Raw genomic sequence first — 16,245 nt, forward strand, 5'->3', positions numbered from 1 at the left:
TCTTTACAACCTCAAACATAATTCTGTCTCCATGGCTCAATAAAAATGTATTTATATAGTGGGCTTCGAAATTATTGACACCCTTAAAAAACTTGGGAAATTGTATTACTTTATACTAATATAATTGCTCAGAGCAACCGATTTTGTTAAACAAGTAATATTATTTTTTCTCAAAATGGTAGGGTCAAAATTACTGACATCCCTAAATATTCTTAAAAAATATTCTGGCATGCAATGACTACTTTAACCTTGACTTTAGAAATTTGTTGGATGCATTTGCAGTAAATTTTTGTTTCAGATTATTTTGATTGATGTTGCATGCTAGGAATATGTGACCAAATACAAAACTTAGTAGGACTACTATATTTATAAGAATCTTAAGCGACATCAATCATTTTGATCCCTATCTTTTTTGAGAAAAAACAATGACTTGTTTATCAAAATCATTTTTTTCTGAGCAGTTGTACTAGTATAAAAAAATCATCATTTCCCAATTTTATAGAGCATTCAATATAGGTCCATATTTGAATTATTTATTTTATGCAGTCATTATTGCTCATCTTTACAAGGGTGTCAATAAATTGGGACAGCACTGTATTTCTTTATTACCTGCCTGTCCATATCACTGTATCGGCTCCTGTACAAAGGAAAGGAATATCAGTAGAGCTCTGGCCCTCTAGCCTCGTTGAGAGCAGCAGACACAGAATATTATTACCTTGAGCTGTCGCCTGTTCCCCCGTGCCATTCACTCAAGGCCTAATGGATTTTTTTATTATAATCAAATGAATACAATATCTTCCCATAAATAGCCTACTTAGAAAGTCCTTTTCTCTGCCTGCAATATGGTTGGATGTCCATCACGCTTGAGTGCAGAGGTGCCACATGTTTAATTCAAAGCCAATGCAATTTACGCACACTGCACACTGAAACACAGACTAAAGTTTTTGTTCTCCCTCCACCCATCTTACCTTCAACGGTCCACGTTTACAAAACCATTTAGGACTGTAGGAACAGACTGTATTGCATAACATTCACTATATCTGAGAGAACTGGGGTATAAAAAGAGGGGAGCAACGATGTACTATAGGGCACTCAGAGGTAAAGAAAGTGAATAAACTCATTGGAAAGCAGTCCCCTATACATCAGGTCTGGACATCACATCTATCTATGTGGATCTGACAATTGGGGGGGTGTTGAGAAGAGAAGAGGGAATCCAATCTCTCACACAGAGGAACAGAGACAGGCAGGCAGATACACTATGGTCCCAAAATAACCCTGGAGGAATCCATGAATGAAATGACAGGATTGCAGGGGTATTAGAAAACCTGCTGAGGTGGTTGCTAATGCTGTTTATGGTGAGGTGTCACCGCTAGCAGGGGAAAAGTCAAACTGTTTGACTAATAAAATATGGACAAGCTTTTCAGAGTCGCCAAGCAGAAAATTCTAAACCGAGCTGAGGGTCTACCGTGACTTCTAGTTGGCCTACCGCCGATGCAGCGGGCCGGGCTTTGACGCATGTATCCGGCGTAAACGGCCAGATATAAAGCCTTTAAAATAAATATATGTGAAGGCCTCTCGAAATGGGGCCGATAAACATAAACCCTGATATCCCGGCTAAGGATGGGATTATTGTTGCGTCAACAACCCCCGTACATAATAGTGATTACTGTCCTCTCTACAGCGCCATCATACTAAGGCAACGACTAAGCTAGCAGACAGCCTGGTCCTAATTACCTAGAACTGCCAATTACTGACTCCATTTAATTATTTATATAGCTAGTCTGTTAGCGCCACACATCCAAATAAAAATAGACTTTTCTGACTCCAAGCACTGATATCGGTGGCAGCTGTGTTGAATGGGTCTACAGGGCCTGCTGGATCACACGGGCTTGGGAATTCACTGGATTCAGGCTATGCTAGTCTGTGAGATACCCAGCTAGGTAGCTATAAATCCCTCATGGCTATCAATTCAATGTTCAGTACTAGTTTACTACTCCTAATACTAGTTCAGTACTAGTCTACTACTAATGTGCTGACAGCTTGGCCTTTATCGTAGTCGTATGAAAACAATGGAACAGCAATATCTTTAGGGGTTTGTCCTTACTTCCTGTAGAGCTCAATTACTTCCTGTAGTTGCCAAGCAGGAAGTCCACAATCATATCCCTTCGTCGTCTGCTCTCCTGTTTATTCAGGCCTCTCCAGGGTGGCCACAGTAAAGAAGTGCTGAAAGACAAAAAATTCATCCATTGTGTCACACTGAGGAAAAAATACAGTACCAGCAGTATGTTCAAATCTAAACATACATGACTAGTTGAGATCTGTTGTACAGTAAACAACTCTTCTACTGCCAATACCAAAATGCCTCTGAAAACAATCCTTCCCTTTCTCTTTATCTGGCGAGTGAACACTCACTCAGTTACTGCAGATGTTTCCTATCACCCACGGCTGCTCGGCGGCACCCAGTCAGTGACTGCTAGTGCTAGGGAGGGAAGAGGAAGGAAAGTCTACCATTCGTGCTCCAGTGAATCCTGCAGAAATTTGACATATCACTCTGCGATTTGTATGTCTCTGGATTTGACATGAAAATGTTGGGAGTCTCGTCTGGAGTATCACTCGCAACGAGGCCTGGCTGGCTGTTTAGCTTATGTTCCCATAAACTCTGACGTCCACATCTCTCAGCCCCGGGCAGCTGGCCGATTAGCTCAGTCGACAGTATGTCAGCGAGTGAGTGTCTTCTCTGGAAGCACAGGCCCACGATCATACAACACTTTGTTACCCTGAAGAAATATGACACACTTTATTTGGATTGTCTGGATAGTCCATCTGTAGATAATCTACAGATTGTGATACCATCAACAAACTCTGTTGATAAACAAATACTTGCTAAAGTTGCATATTAAAGTTAGGGGTAGTAGTAGATATTTAGTTTAAATGTTACTGATAGTCTTTCCTAAACTGTCGGCCCGCGAGTCAAATGGTTTAATTTGGCCCGTCAAGTTTTCTGAGAACATTAAAAAAAAAAAGTTAGTTTATTTTTGGACATAAAAGACTGTAAAAACACCAGGATATGAGTTAAGTGATTTTAAATTTACCAATAATTTCCATAATTTTTTATTATGTTCTGGCCCCCCGACAATCCACTCCAGAAAAATAATCAGCCCGCGGCTGAATCTATGATGATCCTTGATGTGTAGCATCTAGAGATGGACTATACAAAAATAAAGTGTTACCGAAATATGTCACCAGCTGCAGTGCTGGTTGTAGCGTGAGTGGAGTAGCATGCATTTTATTATAAAAAGTGCTGAATATCTTAAACATGAACTTAATCATAAAAACAGCAGCTCTTTGCTGTATTCGTTGAGTCTCTCTCGAGTCATGGTTTTAAACATTTTGAAATATAACATTATCAACTTTCCTGTGTTCGAGGCTTCTTTTACAGTCTATGGAATTCCTTGGAGATCAACCACCGCTCTATATGATGACATACTGTTAGTAGGCCTACATCAGTGTTCACCATCCTAGTCGATCACCAAACATTTCTGTAAAAAAGCGACTTCCACTCACGCTACAACCAGCACTGCAACGAACGAGTATAGCAGAGTGTTCCAATAAGCTTGCATTGTTATTATTAGCGGCCTGTCTTTGTCAATATCTAGGAATATTTCACTTTCTCTGGTCATAAGAGTAACAACATGAATTGGTGCATGAGGAAGAAATAATGCTGTGTGACTTAAGTTTCACTATTAGCTGGAAGACTGTGAGAAGAGTCAGGTGAGAGGCAGCCTCACAGGTGCTCCCTCCCTCAGCTCAGACTGACCATCAGATGCAGGCCATCAGTTCAGTATGCTCACTCAGCTGTGCCTCACAAGTAATACAACAAATGACCTATCACCAGTGTGATCATATAACAATTGTGTTTTAATATAATTTCAAAATGGTCTGAGAAGAACAACATTGACAAGGCAATTCAACCATAGGCAATATGCAGAGATAATGTAGTGGGCTTCTAGTCTACTGCACAAAACTCATTGCTACAGAATGGTTTTTAATAGTTAATGTCGCATAGGCTTACATTTTTTAAGTAATAAAATCTTGTTTGGTGACCACTGGCCTACGTAGTATACAGTGCATTTGGAAAGTATTCAGACCCCTTTAATTGTTCAACATTTTGTTACATTACAGCCTTATTCTAAAATGGATGAAATAGATTTCCCCTCATCAATCTAACACAACACCCCATAATGACAAAGCAAAAACAGGTTAAGATTGTTTTTTTACAAAAGTTAAATAACACATTTACATAAGTATTCAAACCGTTTACTCAGTACTTTGTTGAAGCACCTTTGGCAGTGATTAAAGCCTCAAGTCATCTTGGGTATGACGCTAAAAGCTTGGCACACCTCTATTTGGGGAGTTTCTCCCATTCCTCTTTGCAGATCTCAAGCTCTGTCAGTTTGGATGGGGAGCGTCGCTGCACATCTATTTTCAGGTCTCTCCAGAGATGTTCGATCGGGTTCAAGTCCAGGCTCTGGCTGGGCCACTCAAGGACATTCAGAGACCTGTCCTAAAGCCACTCCTGCTTTGTATTGGCTGTGTACTTAGGGTGATTGTCCTGTTGGAATCTTGTTTTTCATGGTCTGAGAGTCCTTTAGGTGCCTTTTGGCAAAAACCTATTTTGGCATTGTCAATATGGGGTATTGTGTAATACTTTCCGAATGCACTGTATTTTCTCAGCACATACAATGCATATGCTTTTGACTGAGGTCCATATGAGGATCTTGATATGCTAAATAAGAACAACTTCTGATGCTAATTTTAGTTTTGCGGACATGCTCAATAATTTGACATTATTAAATCCATATCATTCTTTAAGACACTAGAGCTGTGTTTGAATACTAAGCTCAGGGCGTTTCTGAATGGACAATGCTTTGGATTTATGAATGCCCAGAGCGCACTCTGAGCGAGCGCACTCTACTCTGAGCACACTCTGGCACTCGAGATTGAATTTATGAACACACCCAAAATTGTGAGATGTCTAGCTGGTAATTTGTTATGCTAACAAGTTAGCAAGAGGTTAATAGAATAACAACTTTCAGTAGACTGGCGAAGCGCTAGTACGCCCAACTGAAAGGATACCATTTGTTTACAGTATTCTAAAATGAACTAATAATATATACTTGATTTAGTATGTAGTATACAGTATGGGTATTCGAACACAGCTTAGTTATCATTTTTGTTTTCCCTCTGCATTAAGGCACACGCAACCTAAAAGCATTGTAAGTGGAAGCCTAGCAACAAGAATTCCAACTGGCATTTTTGAATTTGGGTACTACAAATGAGTTGGTAAACAGTGTGTGGTCGAACAGACAACTGGAGAAACAAAGAAGTGAGAAGCTGTTCAGAAAATACCTCAAAGAAGTCTATGCTAAAGTGAGTAGCTCATTTTTATTTATCTTAATAACTAGAATCAAGAACGGTAGCTAATTCGGCCAGCTCCCAGTAGAGCTATCTAGCCAACTAGGCTTGATATGGGGGTAAAAGCTAACTGGTAGCCTAGCTAGCTAACAAATAGAAAAATTGCCAACTCTTCAGGGATTACATGTTTTGCCCCTATCAATCCTCAAGGTGACAGCTAATGTTTTAGGAGTATTTTGTATTACTAGTTAATATAAGACAGCTAGCTAACTAACTGAACTAGCAACTTGGCTAGCTAGCTTGTTCCAGTTATCGTAAACTCACCCCATTCAGTACAAATGTGCGTAACCGCTACAAAGAAAACTAATGGGACTGTAGAGACTGTGTTGACTTCAAAATCGGGGGTGTGAACTAGGTTTCTATGGTAATGGTTCTATAGTATTGGAGAAAAGTTGAAAAAAACGGACCCTCCGTTACATCTGGACGTGTCATGTCGTATCGTACAGCACGCATAAAGCAAATATTTCTGTCTTACAATCTATCTCCACCAGGGGTAGCACTTCTCTCGTCCTTTAAAAACAAGAAATAGACAGTGACGGGGGTAAGGGGGGATACCTCGTCATTTTTTGCATCATCATTGTATGCGATCATCATTCTCAAAGCCGTTGTTTACTTCTATGATCACTTTAGCACCGCCCTAAAAACCCGATTCCAATTCAACACAAACCTTCAAATAGGTATGTAATGACACATTATATAAACTCTTTATAGTGTTTTATTTACATTTTAGAGGCGATAAGTTGGACAGATCGAGTGACGCGTTAGTTTCGCTTCCCTACCCGCCATTTAAAAAAAGACCCGACAGGGCTCATTTCCTGCTTGAATTATGCAGAAACAGGCAGTGTTTAGGTCATGTAATTGATTCGGTTTGAAAGGGGAGAAATTGTGCTTTACAATGGTATTGACATTACAGTTGATCTGGAAGTATTACGTTTTGGGGGTGCTATAATAACAGAAATTGTACGGACCAAGGCGATGTACGAGTTTACTATAGTTTTCACATCATGAATGAAGCAGGTACCTTGTGGTATGGTTATATGAAATTACAATATTTTCTTGCAATATCGAAAAATGTTGACTAATATTTTATGCATTGACAGTTTGGAGTGGATCACAGACCCAAACTACCACGTTGGGTCTGGACTACGAGGGACCACAGCTGACGACCAAATCTGCTCCCATCACATCCATCATCCATAATAAACAGGGCTGGCAGGGGTATTGAGGGTCTGCAACTTTTATTTTCTATATTTAAAAAAAGTTTGGCCTACTTTTGCATCTTTACAGAAAACATGTGTTGTAATTGGAGCTCTGGATTTGCTGTGCTGCATTTTTTATACAGAAATAACAGATGTGCTTTCAAAACAGCAACTTGGATGAAATATGATGATGTTTGCCTTTCTAGCCTACTACTGAATATGGTGCTGTATGCTCAGGTATGTCAGGTCAAATCATTTGGCCCCTGGATATTGATCTTGAGATGGATTTAGCCCATTTTGGTTTAGACATACTAGGATCAATATTACATATCATGTAAGGATATCTACTGAAATTCTGATTTTCATTAAAAAAAATACAGATACATAAATTATTTGGAAATGACTACAAATACGATCAATTTCAGAAAATATGTGGATTCGTTCATGCCATGATGCATACCCTTTCTGGAGTTTTTTTTTTTTAAATTTTACCTTTATTTAACCAGGCAAGTCAGTTAAAAACAAATTCTTATTTTCAATGACGGCCTGGGAACAGTGGGTTAACTGCCTGTTCAGGGGCAGAACGAGAGATTGCACCTTGTCAGCTCAGGGGTTTGAACTCGCAACCTTCCGGTTACTAGTCCAATGCTCTAACCACTAGGCTACCCTGCCGCCCCAAGTTAGAATATTCTACAAATATGTCAGGAGGGTGCACACGCATCGGGTGTGTGTCTTGAATGTATCTCACCCCAGACACAGTGCCTTCGGAATGTATTCAGACCCAATGACTTTTTCCACATTTTGTTAAGTTACAGCCTAATTCTAAAACTGATAAAATATCATTTTCTCTCAGGGATCTACACACAATACCACACAGATAAAGTGAAAATAGGTTTTTAGAAGTACCTTATTTACATAAGAAATCCGACCCTATGCTATGACACTCGAAATTGAGATCAGATGCCTTTCCATTTATATGTTTCCATTGATCATCCTTGAGAAGTTTCTACAACTTGACTGGAGTCCACCCGTGGTAAATTCAATTGATTGGGACATGATTTGGAAATGCACACATCTGTCTATTTAATGTCCCACAGCTGACAGTGCATGTCAGAGCAAAATCCAAGCCATGAGGTCGAAGGAATTGTAGAGCTCCAAGACAGGATCGCCTAGACACAGGATTGCGTAAGGATATGGAACCAAAACATTTCTGCAGCATTGAAGGTCCCCAAGAACACAGTGGCCTCCATCATTCTTAAAATGGAAGAAGTTTGGAACCACCAACACTTTTCAGAGCTGGCTGCCTGGCCAAACTGAGCAATCGTGGGAGAAGGGCCTCTTGTCAGGGAGGTGACCAAGAACCCGATGGTCACTCTGACAGAGCTCCAGAGTTCCTCTGTGGAGATGGTAGAACATTCCAGAAGGACAACCATCTCTGCAGGACTCCACCAATCAGGCCTTCATGGTAGAGTGGCCAGATGGCAGCCACTCCTCAGTAAAAGGCACATGACAGACCACTTGGAGTTTGCCAAAAGGCACCTAAAGACTCTCAGACCCTGAGAAACAAGATTCTCTGGTCTGATGAAACCAAGATTGAACTATTTGGCCTGAATGCCAAACATCCCGCCTGGAATAAATCTGGCACCATCCCTACATTGAAGCATGCTGGTGGCAGCATCATGCTGTGGTGATGTTTTTCAGCTTCAAGGGACTGGGATACTAGTCAGGATCAACAGAAATATGAACGGAGCAAAGTACAGAGAGATCCTTGATGAAAACTGGGGCAAAGGTTCACCTTCCAACAGCACAACCACCCTAAGCACACAGCCAAGACAAATCAGAAGTGGCTTTAGGACAGGTCTCTGAATGTCTTTGAGTGGCCCACCCAGAGCCCGGACTTGAACCCGATCAAACATCCCTGGAGAGACCTGAAAATAGCTGTGCAGCAACGCTACCCATCCAAACTGACAGAGCTTGAGAGGTTCTGCAGCGAGGAATGGGACAAACTCCCCAAATAAAGGTTTGCCAAGCTTGTAGCGTCATACCCAAGAAGACTCAAGACTGTAATTGCTGCCAAAGCTGCGTCAACAAAGTACTGAGTAAAGGGTTTGAATACTTATATTCATGTAATAAGGCTATAATGTAACAAAATGTAGAAAAGGTCAAGAGGTCTGAATACTTTCCGAAGGCACTATATCACCCTGGACTCATACGGTAGTAGGGAGATTTCTAAGGTCCGGCCGGATTGGATGCATGTAGAAACTGTCCCATTACAGAGACTATCCTAGCTCCGTAAAATATTCAAGGAATATACACAGTGTTCAAAACATTAAGAACACCTTCCTAATATTGAGTTGCACCCTTTTGCCCTCAAAACAGTCTCAAGGTGTCAAAAGTGTTCCACAGGGATGTTGGCCCATGTTGACTCTAATGCCTCCCACAGTTGTGTCTAATGCCTCCCACAGTTGTGTCAAGTTGGCTGGATATACTTTGAGTGGTGGGCCATACTTAACACAAGAGAAACTGTTGAGCATGAAAAACCCAGCAGCGTTGCAGTTCTTGACACACTCAAAAACGGATGTGCCTGGAACCTACTACCATACCTTGTTCAAATGCATTTACTACATCCTTTGTCGTGCCCATTCACACTCTGAATGGCACACATACACAATCCATTCTCAATTGTCTCAAGGCTTAAAAATCATTCTTTAGCCAGTCTCCTCCCCTTCATCTACACTGATTGAAGAGGATTTAACAAGTGACATCAACAAGGGATCATAGCTTTCACCTGGATTCACCTAGTCAGGCTGTTTTCATTCTATAGCTAGAGGACTACTTAGTTCTCCAGAAGTGATCAGCACCATTTTTGTCTTTATCAGTTGTCTAGTACTGTCTATTTGCTAGCTAGGACCATCTACTTTAAGTGTGGCCTGTTTTCCCAGTAGCCTACTTGGTGGGTGAACTGTTGACTGCTCATAACTTTCAGATGATCGTTGACATATGAATCAGGATAAAGGGGCAGAATAATTTGTGACTTGTTTTGGTAATCAGTGGCTGTATTGCAGGGGGAGTGGTTTCTCCTCTCCTAGGCAATCAGCAACTAGTACAGGGAGGTGTGCTCTTCACCTCTGCTAGGTAATTAGCAATTAGTGTTAGTACTTCAGTCTCTAGGCTATGCTCAAACATTACACCCCAACCCGAGCACTCTGTTCTGCCTCCTCTGGTCTCTTGGCCCTCCCACCCCTATGGGAGTGCATCTCCCTCTCAGCTGTCCAAACTCTTCTCTGTGATGTTACCTGAAGCTAGGACAGTAGTCCCTGCCCATCTTCTGAAAGCACCTAAAACCCTACCTCTTCAGAGTATTTTAAATAATCCCTCAACACCCCCCCCCCTTCTCCTTTCTAGCTCTGACTTTGCTGATAGCTACTTTGTTCAGGAAAAGTGATATGTGGTTGACCCACCTAGCTTTATTAAGATGAATGCACTAATTGTAAGTTGCTCTGGATAAGAGCACCTGCTAAATGACTCAAATGTAAATGACATAGAAAGAGCTAGTGTTCTTAATGTGTTGTACACTCAGTATAAGTGTAGGTACCTATTTGTATGATTCCTCTCTAACAGACAACTTCCTCCAGAATTTCAGAAACCACATTCTAGGGCAAAATACCCATTGTTCTCATGGAGCAAAACTGTTTTGTTTATGCACACTCAGATTGTGCCACTCAGTGGAGGTCTTTAAACAGGAGCCCAGTTCAGCTCCATACAGTTTTTGCCAGATCTGGATGATAGTTCACTAACTCCATAGTCACTGAAACACAGCACCCCCACCCCCTACCCGTTAAATGCTCACTAGGCATTAGATCATGTTGTAGGAAGACTGTGCTCTTACAGAAAGGATAAATTGTGTACAAGAGATCCACCACTGTGGCTCTCCAAAGCGCTTAGTATTTACATGACAGTTGCGAGGGGCAGACCTTGTTTGCAGGGGCTTGAGTAGAGGAGTGTTTGTGGCCCGGAAGCCGGATCTGTTCCAACCGTGCCCGGGCAAGAGACAGAGCCCAGTCAGCCTCGACAGCTTGGATACTCACAGGAGGTGATGGGATACTGGAGGACTGGTGTACCATGTTGAGTTTGAGGAGGGGAAGGATGTGAGTAGGATGGGTAAGAAGTTTTTTTAAATTATTATTTTAGAACCCCAAGGACTTGGCATCCACAGTGTTGCATGAGCAAAATCTAAAAGTAGGCCCTTTGATGAAGTCCTGAGCTGTGGGTATCATTTGTATACGCTTGGGTTGAGGTAATCATCATTCAGCTAGACCTTGAGGGAAAGAACAGCAATATTTTTGCAGATTTTACACATTCCAAGCATGTTATGCCTTCGTGTGATATGAAATACCTTCCTTTAATCATGATTTTTAAAAATGATGCTGGGAATTGAATAATACATATGATATTGCCTTGGAGGACAATATAATCAGCTAAAGTATGTTGGCTATAATGATAAAAATCTACATTGTCTTCAATTAAACAAACAGTATTTTTCCAACAGAATTGCATCTCCCATCAATTTGGACAATAAATTCAGCAAGACAGCAGTGTTTGGTTAAGAAAGATTACATGAAATGTCTCGATAGCCCCAAGGATGCATGTTACTTGTTATTTGCAGACCATCGCTGCAATTTCATCCGTATTTTCAATAGATCCCGTCATTTAAATTGGGATGATTACTGTGATTCTGTGTGACAAAGTAATTATTCACACTCATCTTTGAGGATGCCTACTTATATTCTGAATATCATAAAGAGGACTTTTGATGTTTCAAGTGTTTTTTTTCTCCTGAATAACCTGAACAAACTTCAAATGTGTCAGAGGAAGTATCGCCTGTTCATGGGATTTATTTTTTTTACATGTAATATCCCTTTAGAAAATAAAGTGGCAGCATTTTTAAATAAGAAGATTAAAAATATAAATAAAGAGCTTCTTATAGTATGTGAGACTTGAAAGTAGTCTATTCTCCAAATTAACACATTTTTAGTGTTGGACCAAATTATTTTTTTTCACGAGGAAATTAGTGTGACAACCTAGAACTCAAAGTTACAAGTAACTGAAATGTATAAAACACATGCTGTCAAGCTAATTAATACAAAAAAAACATTTTTTTTACACATATACCGGTCAAAAGTTTTAGAACACCTACTCATTAACTTTTTATGGCTGGGGGGCAGTATTGAGTAGCTTGGATGAATAAGGTGCCGAGAAGCTAAGATATGCATATTATTAATAGATTTGGATATAAAACACTCTGAAGTTTCTAAAACTGTTTGAATAATGTCTGTTTATAATAGAACTCATATGGCAGGCAAAAACCTGAGAAAAAAATCGAACCCGGAAGTGGGAAATCTGAGGTTTGTAGGTTTAAGTCTTTGCCTATCCAAAATACAGTGTAAAATTTGGTCCGATTGCACTTCCTAATACTTCCACTAGACGTCAACAGTCTTTAGGCTCCTACTGTGAAGGGGGAGCGAATAAGAATTGTTTGACTAAGGGGTCTGGCAAAATGCCATGAGCTAAGTCTCGCGCGCGGCCGTGAGCATGAGCTCTGTTCCTTTTCATTTCTAAAATGAAAGGAATTGTCTGGTTGGAATATTATTGAAGATTTATGATAAAAACATCCTAAAGATTGATTCTATACATCGTTTCACATGTTTCTAGGAACTGTAATGGAACCGTCGTCTGAACTAAGTGCCTGTGCCTTTTGAATTTAGATTTGTGAACAAAACGCGCAAACAAAAAGGAGGTATTTGGACATAAATGGACTTTATCTAACAATTTTTTTTTTGTGGAACTGGGATTGCTGGGAGTGCATTCTGATGAAGATCAAAGGTAAGTGATTATTTATAATGCTATTTCTGACTTCTGTTGACTCCACAAAATGGCGGGTATCTGTATGGCTAGTTTTGGTGCCTGAGCGCTGTACTCAGATTAATACATGGTGTGCTTTTTCCGTAAAGCTTTCTTGAAATCTGACACAGCGGTTGCATTAAGGATAAGTATATCTTTAATTCCATGCTTAACAATTGTATTATCATCAACATTTATGATGAGTATTTCTGTAAATTGATGTGGCTCTGCAAAATCACTGGATATTTTGGAAGCAAAACATTACTCAACATAACGTGCCAATGTAAACAGATCTTTAGCTATAAATATAAACTTTATCGAACAAAACATACATGTATTGTGTAACATGAAGTCCTATGAGTGCCATCTGATGAAGATCAAAGGTTAGTAATTAATGTTCTCTATTTCTGCTTTTTGTGAGTCCTCTTTGGCTGGAAAAATGGCTGTGTTTTTCTGTGAATTGGGGCTGAATCGCATGGTATGCTTTTTGAAATCGGACACTATGGTGGGATTAACAAGTTTATCTTTAAAATGGTATATAATACTTGTATGTTTGAGGAATTTTAATTATGATACGTTTTTTATTTGGTGCCCTGCACTTTCACTGACTGTTGTCAAATCGATCCTGTTAACAGGATTTCAGCCGTAAGAAGTTTTACTTTATTTTTACTATTTTCTACATTGTAGAATAATAGTGAATACATCAAAACTATGAAAAAACACAATCATGTAGTAACCAGAAAAGTGTTAAACAAATGAAAATATATATTAGTTTCTTTAAGTAGCCACTTGTTGCCTTGGACAGCTTTGCGCACTCTTCGCATTATCTCAATCAGCTTCACCTGGAATGCTTTTCTAACAAGGACGTCCCACATATGAAGGACGTCCCACATATGCTGAGCACTTATTGGATGCTTTTCCTTCACTTTGCGGTCCCACTAACCAGATGGGATGGCGTATCGCTGCAGAATGCTGTGGTAGCCATGCTGGTTAAGTATGCCTTGAATTCTAAATAAATCACTAACAGTGTCACCAGCAATACCCCATCACACCACCTCCTCCATGCTTCACGGTGGGAACCACACATGCGGAGATCTGTTCACCTACTCTGTGTCACAAAGACATGACGGTTGTCAAATTTGGACTCATCAGACCAAAGGACAGATTTCAACCAATTTAATGTCCCTTGCTTGTGTTTCTTGGCCCAAGCAAGTCTCTTTTTCTTATTGGTGTCCTTTAGTAGTGATTTCTTTGAAACAATTAGACAATGAAGGCTTGATTCACGCAGTCTCCTCTGAACAGTTGATGTTGAGATGTGTCTGTTACTTGAGCTATTTGGCCTGCAATATATTTGGGCTGACATTTCTGAGATTGGTAACTCTAACAAACTTATACTCTTATCCCCTCAGCAGAGGTAACTCTGGGTCTTCCTTTCCTGTGGCGGTCCTCATGAGAGACAGTTTCATCATCGCGTTTGATGGTTTTTGTGACTGCACTTGAAGAAACTTTCAGAGTTCTTGAGATTTTCTGGATTGACTGACCATCATGTCTTAAAGTAATGATGGACTGTCATTTCTCTTTGCTTATTTGAGGTGTCCTTGCCATAATATGGACTTGGTGTTTTACCAAATACAGTTATCTTCTGTATACCACCCCTATCTTGTCACAACACAACTGATTGGCTCAGATGCATTAAGAAGGAAAGAAATTCCACAAATTAACTTTTAACAAGGCACACCTGTTAATTGAAATGTATTCCAGGTGACTACCTCATGAAGCTGGTTGAGTGAATGCCAAGCATGTGCAAAGCTGTCAAAGGAAAAGAGTGGCTACTTTGAAGAATTTGAAATATAAAATATATTTTGATTTGTTTTAGAGGTCGACCGATTAATCGGAATGGCCGATTTAAAGTTTTCATAACAATCGGAAATCGGTATTTTTGGACACCGATTTGGCCGATAGAAAAATAAATTTACACCTTTACTTAAACATCAATGTCTTTCTTAAAATCAATACACAGAAGTACATATTTTTAAACCTGCAAATTTTGCTAAAAGAAATCCAGGTTAGCAGGCAATATTAACAAAGTGAAATTGTGTCAATTCTCTTGCATTCATTGCATGCAGAGTCAGTGTATATGCAACAGTTTGGGGTGCCTGGCTCATTGCTAAGTAATTTGCCAGCATTGTACGTAATTATAACATAACATTGAAGATTGTGCAATGTAACAGGAATATTTAGACTTATGGATGCCACCCGTTCGATAAAATACGAAACGGTTCCGTATTTCACTGAAAGAATAAACGTCTTGTTTTCGAGATGATAGTTTCCGGATTCGACCATATTAATGACCTAAGACTCATATTTCTGTGTGTTACTATGTTATAATTAAGTCCATGATTTGATAGAGCAGTCTGAGCGACGGTAGGCACCAGCAGGCTAGTAAGCATTCATTCAAACAGCACTTTAGTGCGTTTTGCCAGCAGCTCGTCGCTGTGCTTCCAGCATTGATCTGTTTATGACTTCAAGCCTATCAACTCCCAAGATTAGGCTGGTGTAAGCGATGTGAAATGGCTAGCTAGTTAGCGGTGTGCGCACTAATAGCGTTTCAAGCTTGGGGAAGGTTACCCGAAACATTTGAAGTTTACACTTAGGTTTAAATTGTTTAAGGCAATGCTACCCAATACTATTTGAGTGTATGCAAAAGTCTGACCCACTGGGAATGTGATGTTAGAAATAAAAGCTGAAATAAATAATTTTCTACTTTTATTCTGACATTTCACATTCTTAAAATAAAATGGTGATCCTAACTGACCTAAGACAGGTAATTTTTACTCAGATGAAATGTTTGGAATTGAGAAAAACGGAGTTTAAATGTATTTGACTAGGGTGTATGCAAACATCCAACTTTAACTGTGTGTATGCATGTATGTATGTATGTATGTACGCACGCACAGTGGGGCAAAAAAGTATTTCGTCAGCCACCAATTGTGCAAGTTATCCCACTTAAAACGATGAGGCCTGTAATTTATCATAGAATTTATTTATTTTTTAATCCAGAAATCACATTGTAGGAGTTTTAATGAATTTATTTGCAAATTATGGTGGAAAATAAGTATTTGGTCACCTACAAACAAGCAAGATTTCTGGCTCTCACAGACCTGTAACTTCTTCTTTAAGAGGCTCCTCTGTCCTCCACTCGTTACCTGTATTAATGGCACCTGTTTGAACTTGTTATCAGTATAAAAGACACCTGTCCACAACCCCAAACAGTCACACTCCAAACTCCACTATGGCCAAGACCAAAGAGCTGTCGAAGGACACCAGAAACAAAATTGTATACCTGCACCAGGCTGGGAAGACTGAATCTGCAATAGGTAAGCAGCTTGGTTTGAAGAAATCAACTGTGGGAGCAATTATTAGGAAATGGAAGACATACAAGACCACTGATAATCTCCCTCGATCTGGGGCTCCACGCAAGATCTCACCCCGTGGGGTCAAAACGATCACAAGAACGGTGAGCAAAAATCCCAGAACCACACAGGGGGACCTAGTGAATGACCTGCAGAGAGCTGGGACCAAAGTAACAAAGCCTACCATCAGTAACACACTACGCCGCCAGGGACTCAAATCCTGCTTGCCAGACGTGTCCCCCTGCTGAAGCCAGTAC

General features: G+C 40.0%; 1 protein-coding gene across 1 annotated transcript in view; it reads right to left on the reverse strand.

The window, feature by feature from the left end:
- Nucleotides 1–16,245, reverse strand: part of LOC135556547 (plexin-B2-like) — a 270,152-nt gene that overhangs the window by 143,858 nt on the left and 110,049 nt on the right. The window contains exon 2 of the mRNA XM_064989839.1: nt 2,105–2,223. The gene's annotated coding sequence lies outside the window, so the exon portion shown is untranslated. The remainder of the gene's footprint in view (nt 1–2,104; nt 2,224–16,245) is intronic.

The sequence above is a fragment of the Oncorhynchus masou genome, chromosome 15 (assembly GCF_036934945.1).
Source record: "Oncorhynchus masou masou isolate Uvic2021 chromosome 15, UVic_Omas_1.1, whole genome shotgun sequence".
NCBI classification, from domain to species: Eukaryota; Metazoa; Chordata; class Actinopteri; order Salmoniformes; family Salmonidae; genus Oncorhynchus; species Oncorhynchus masou.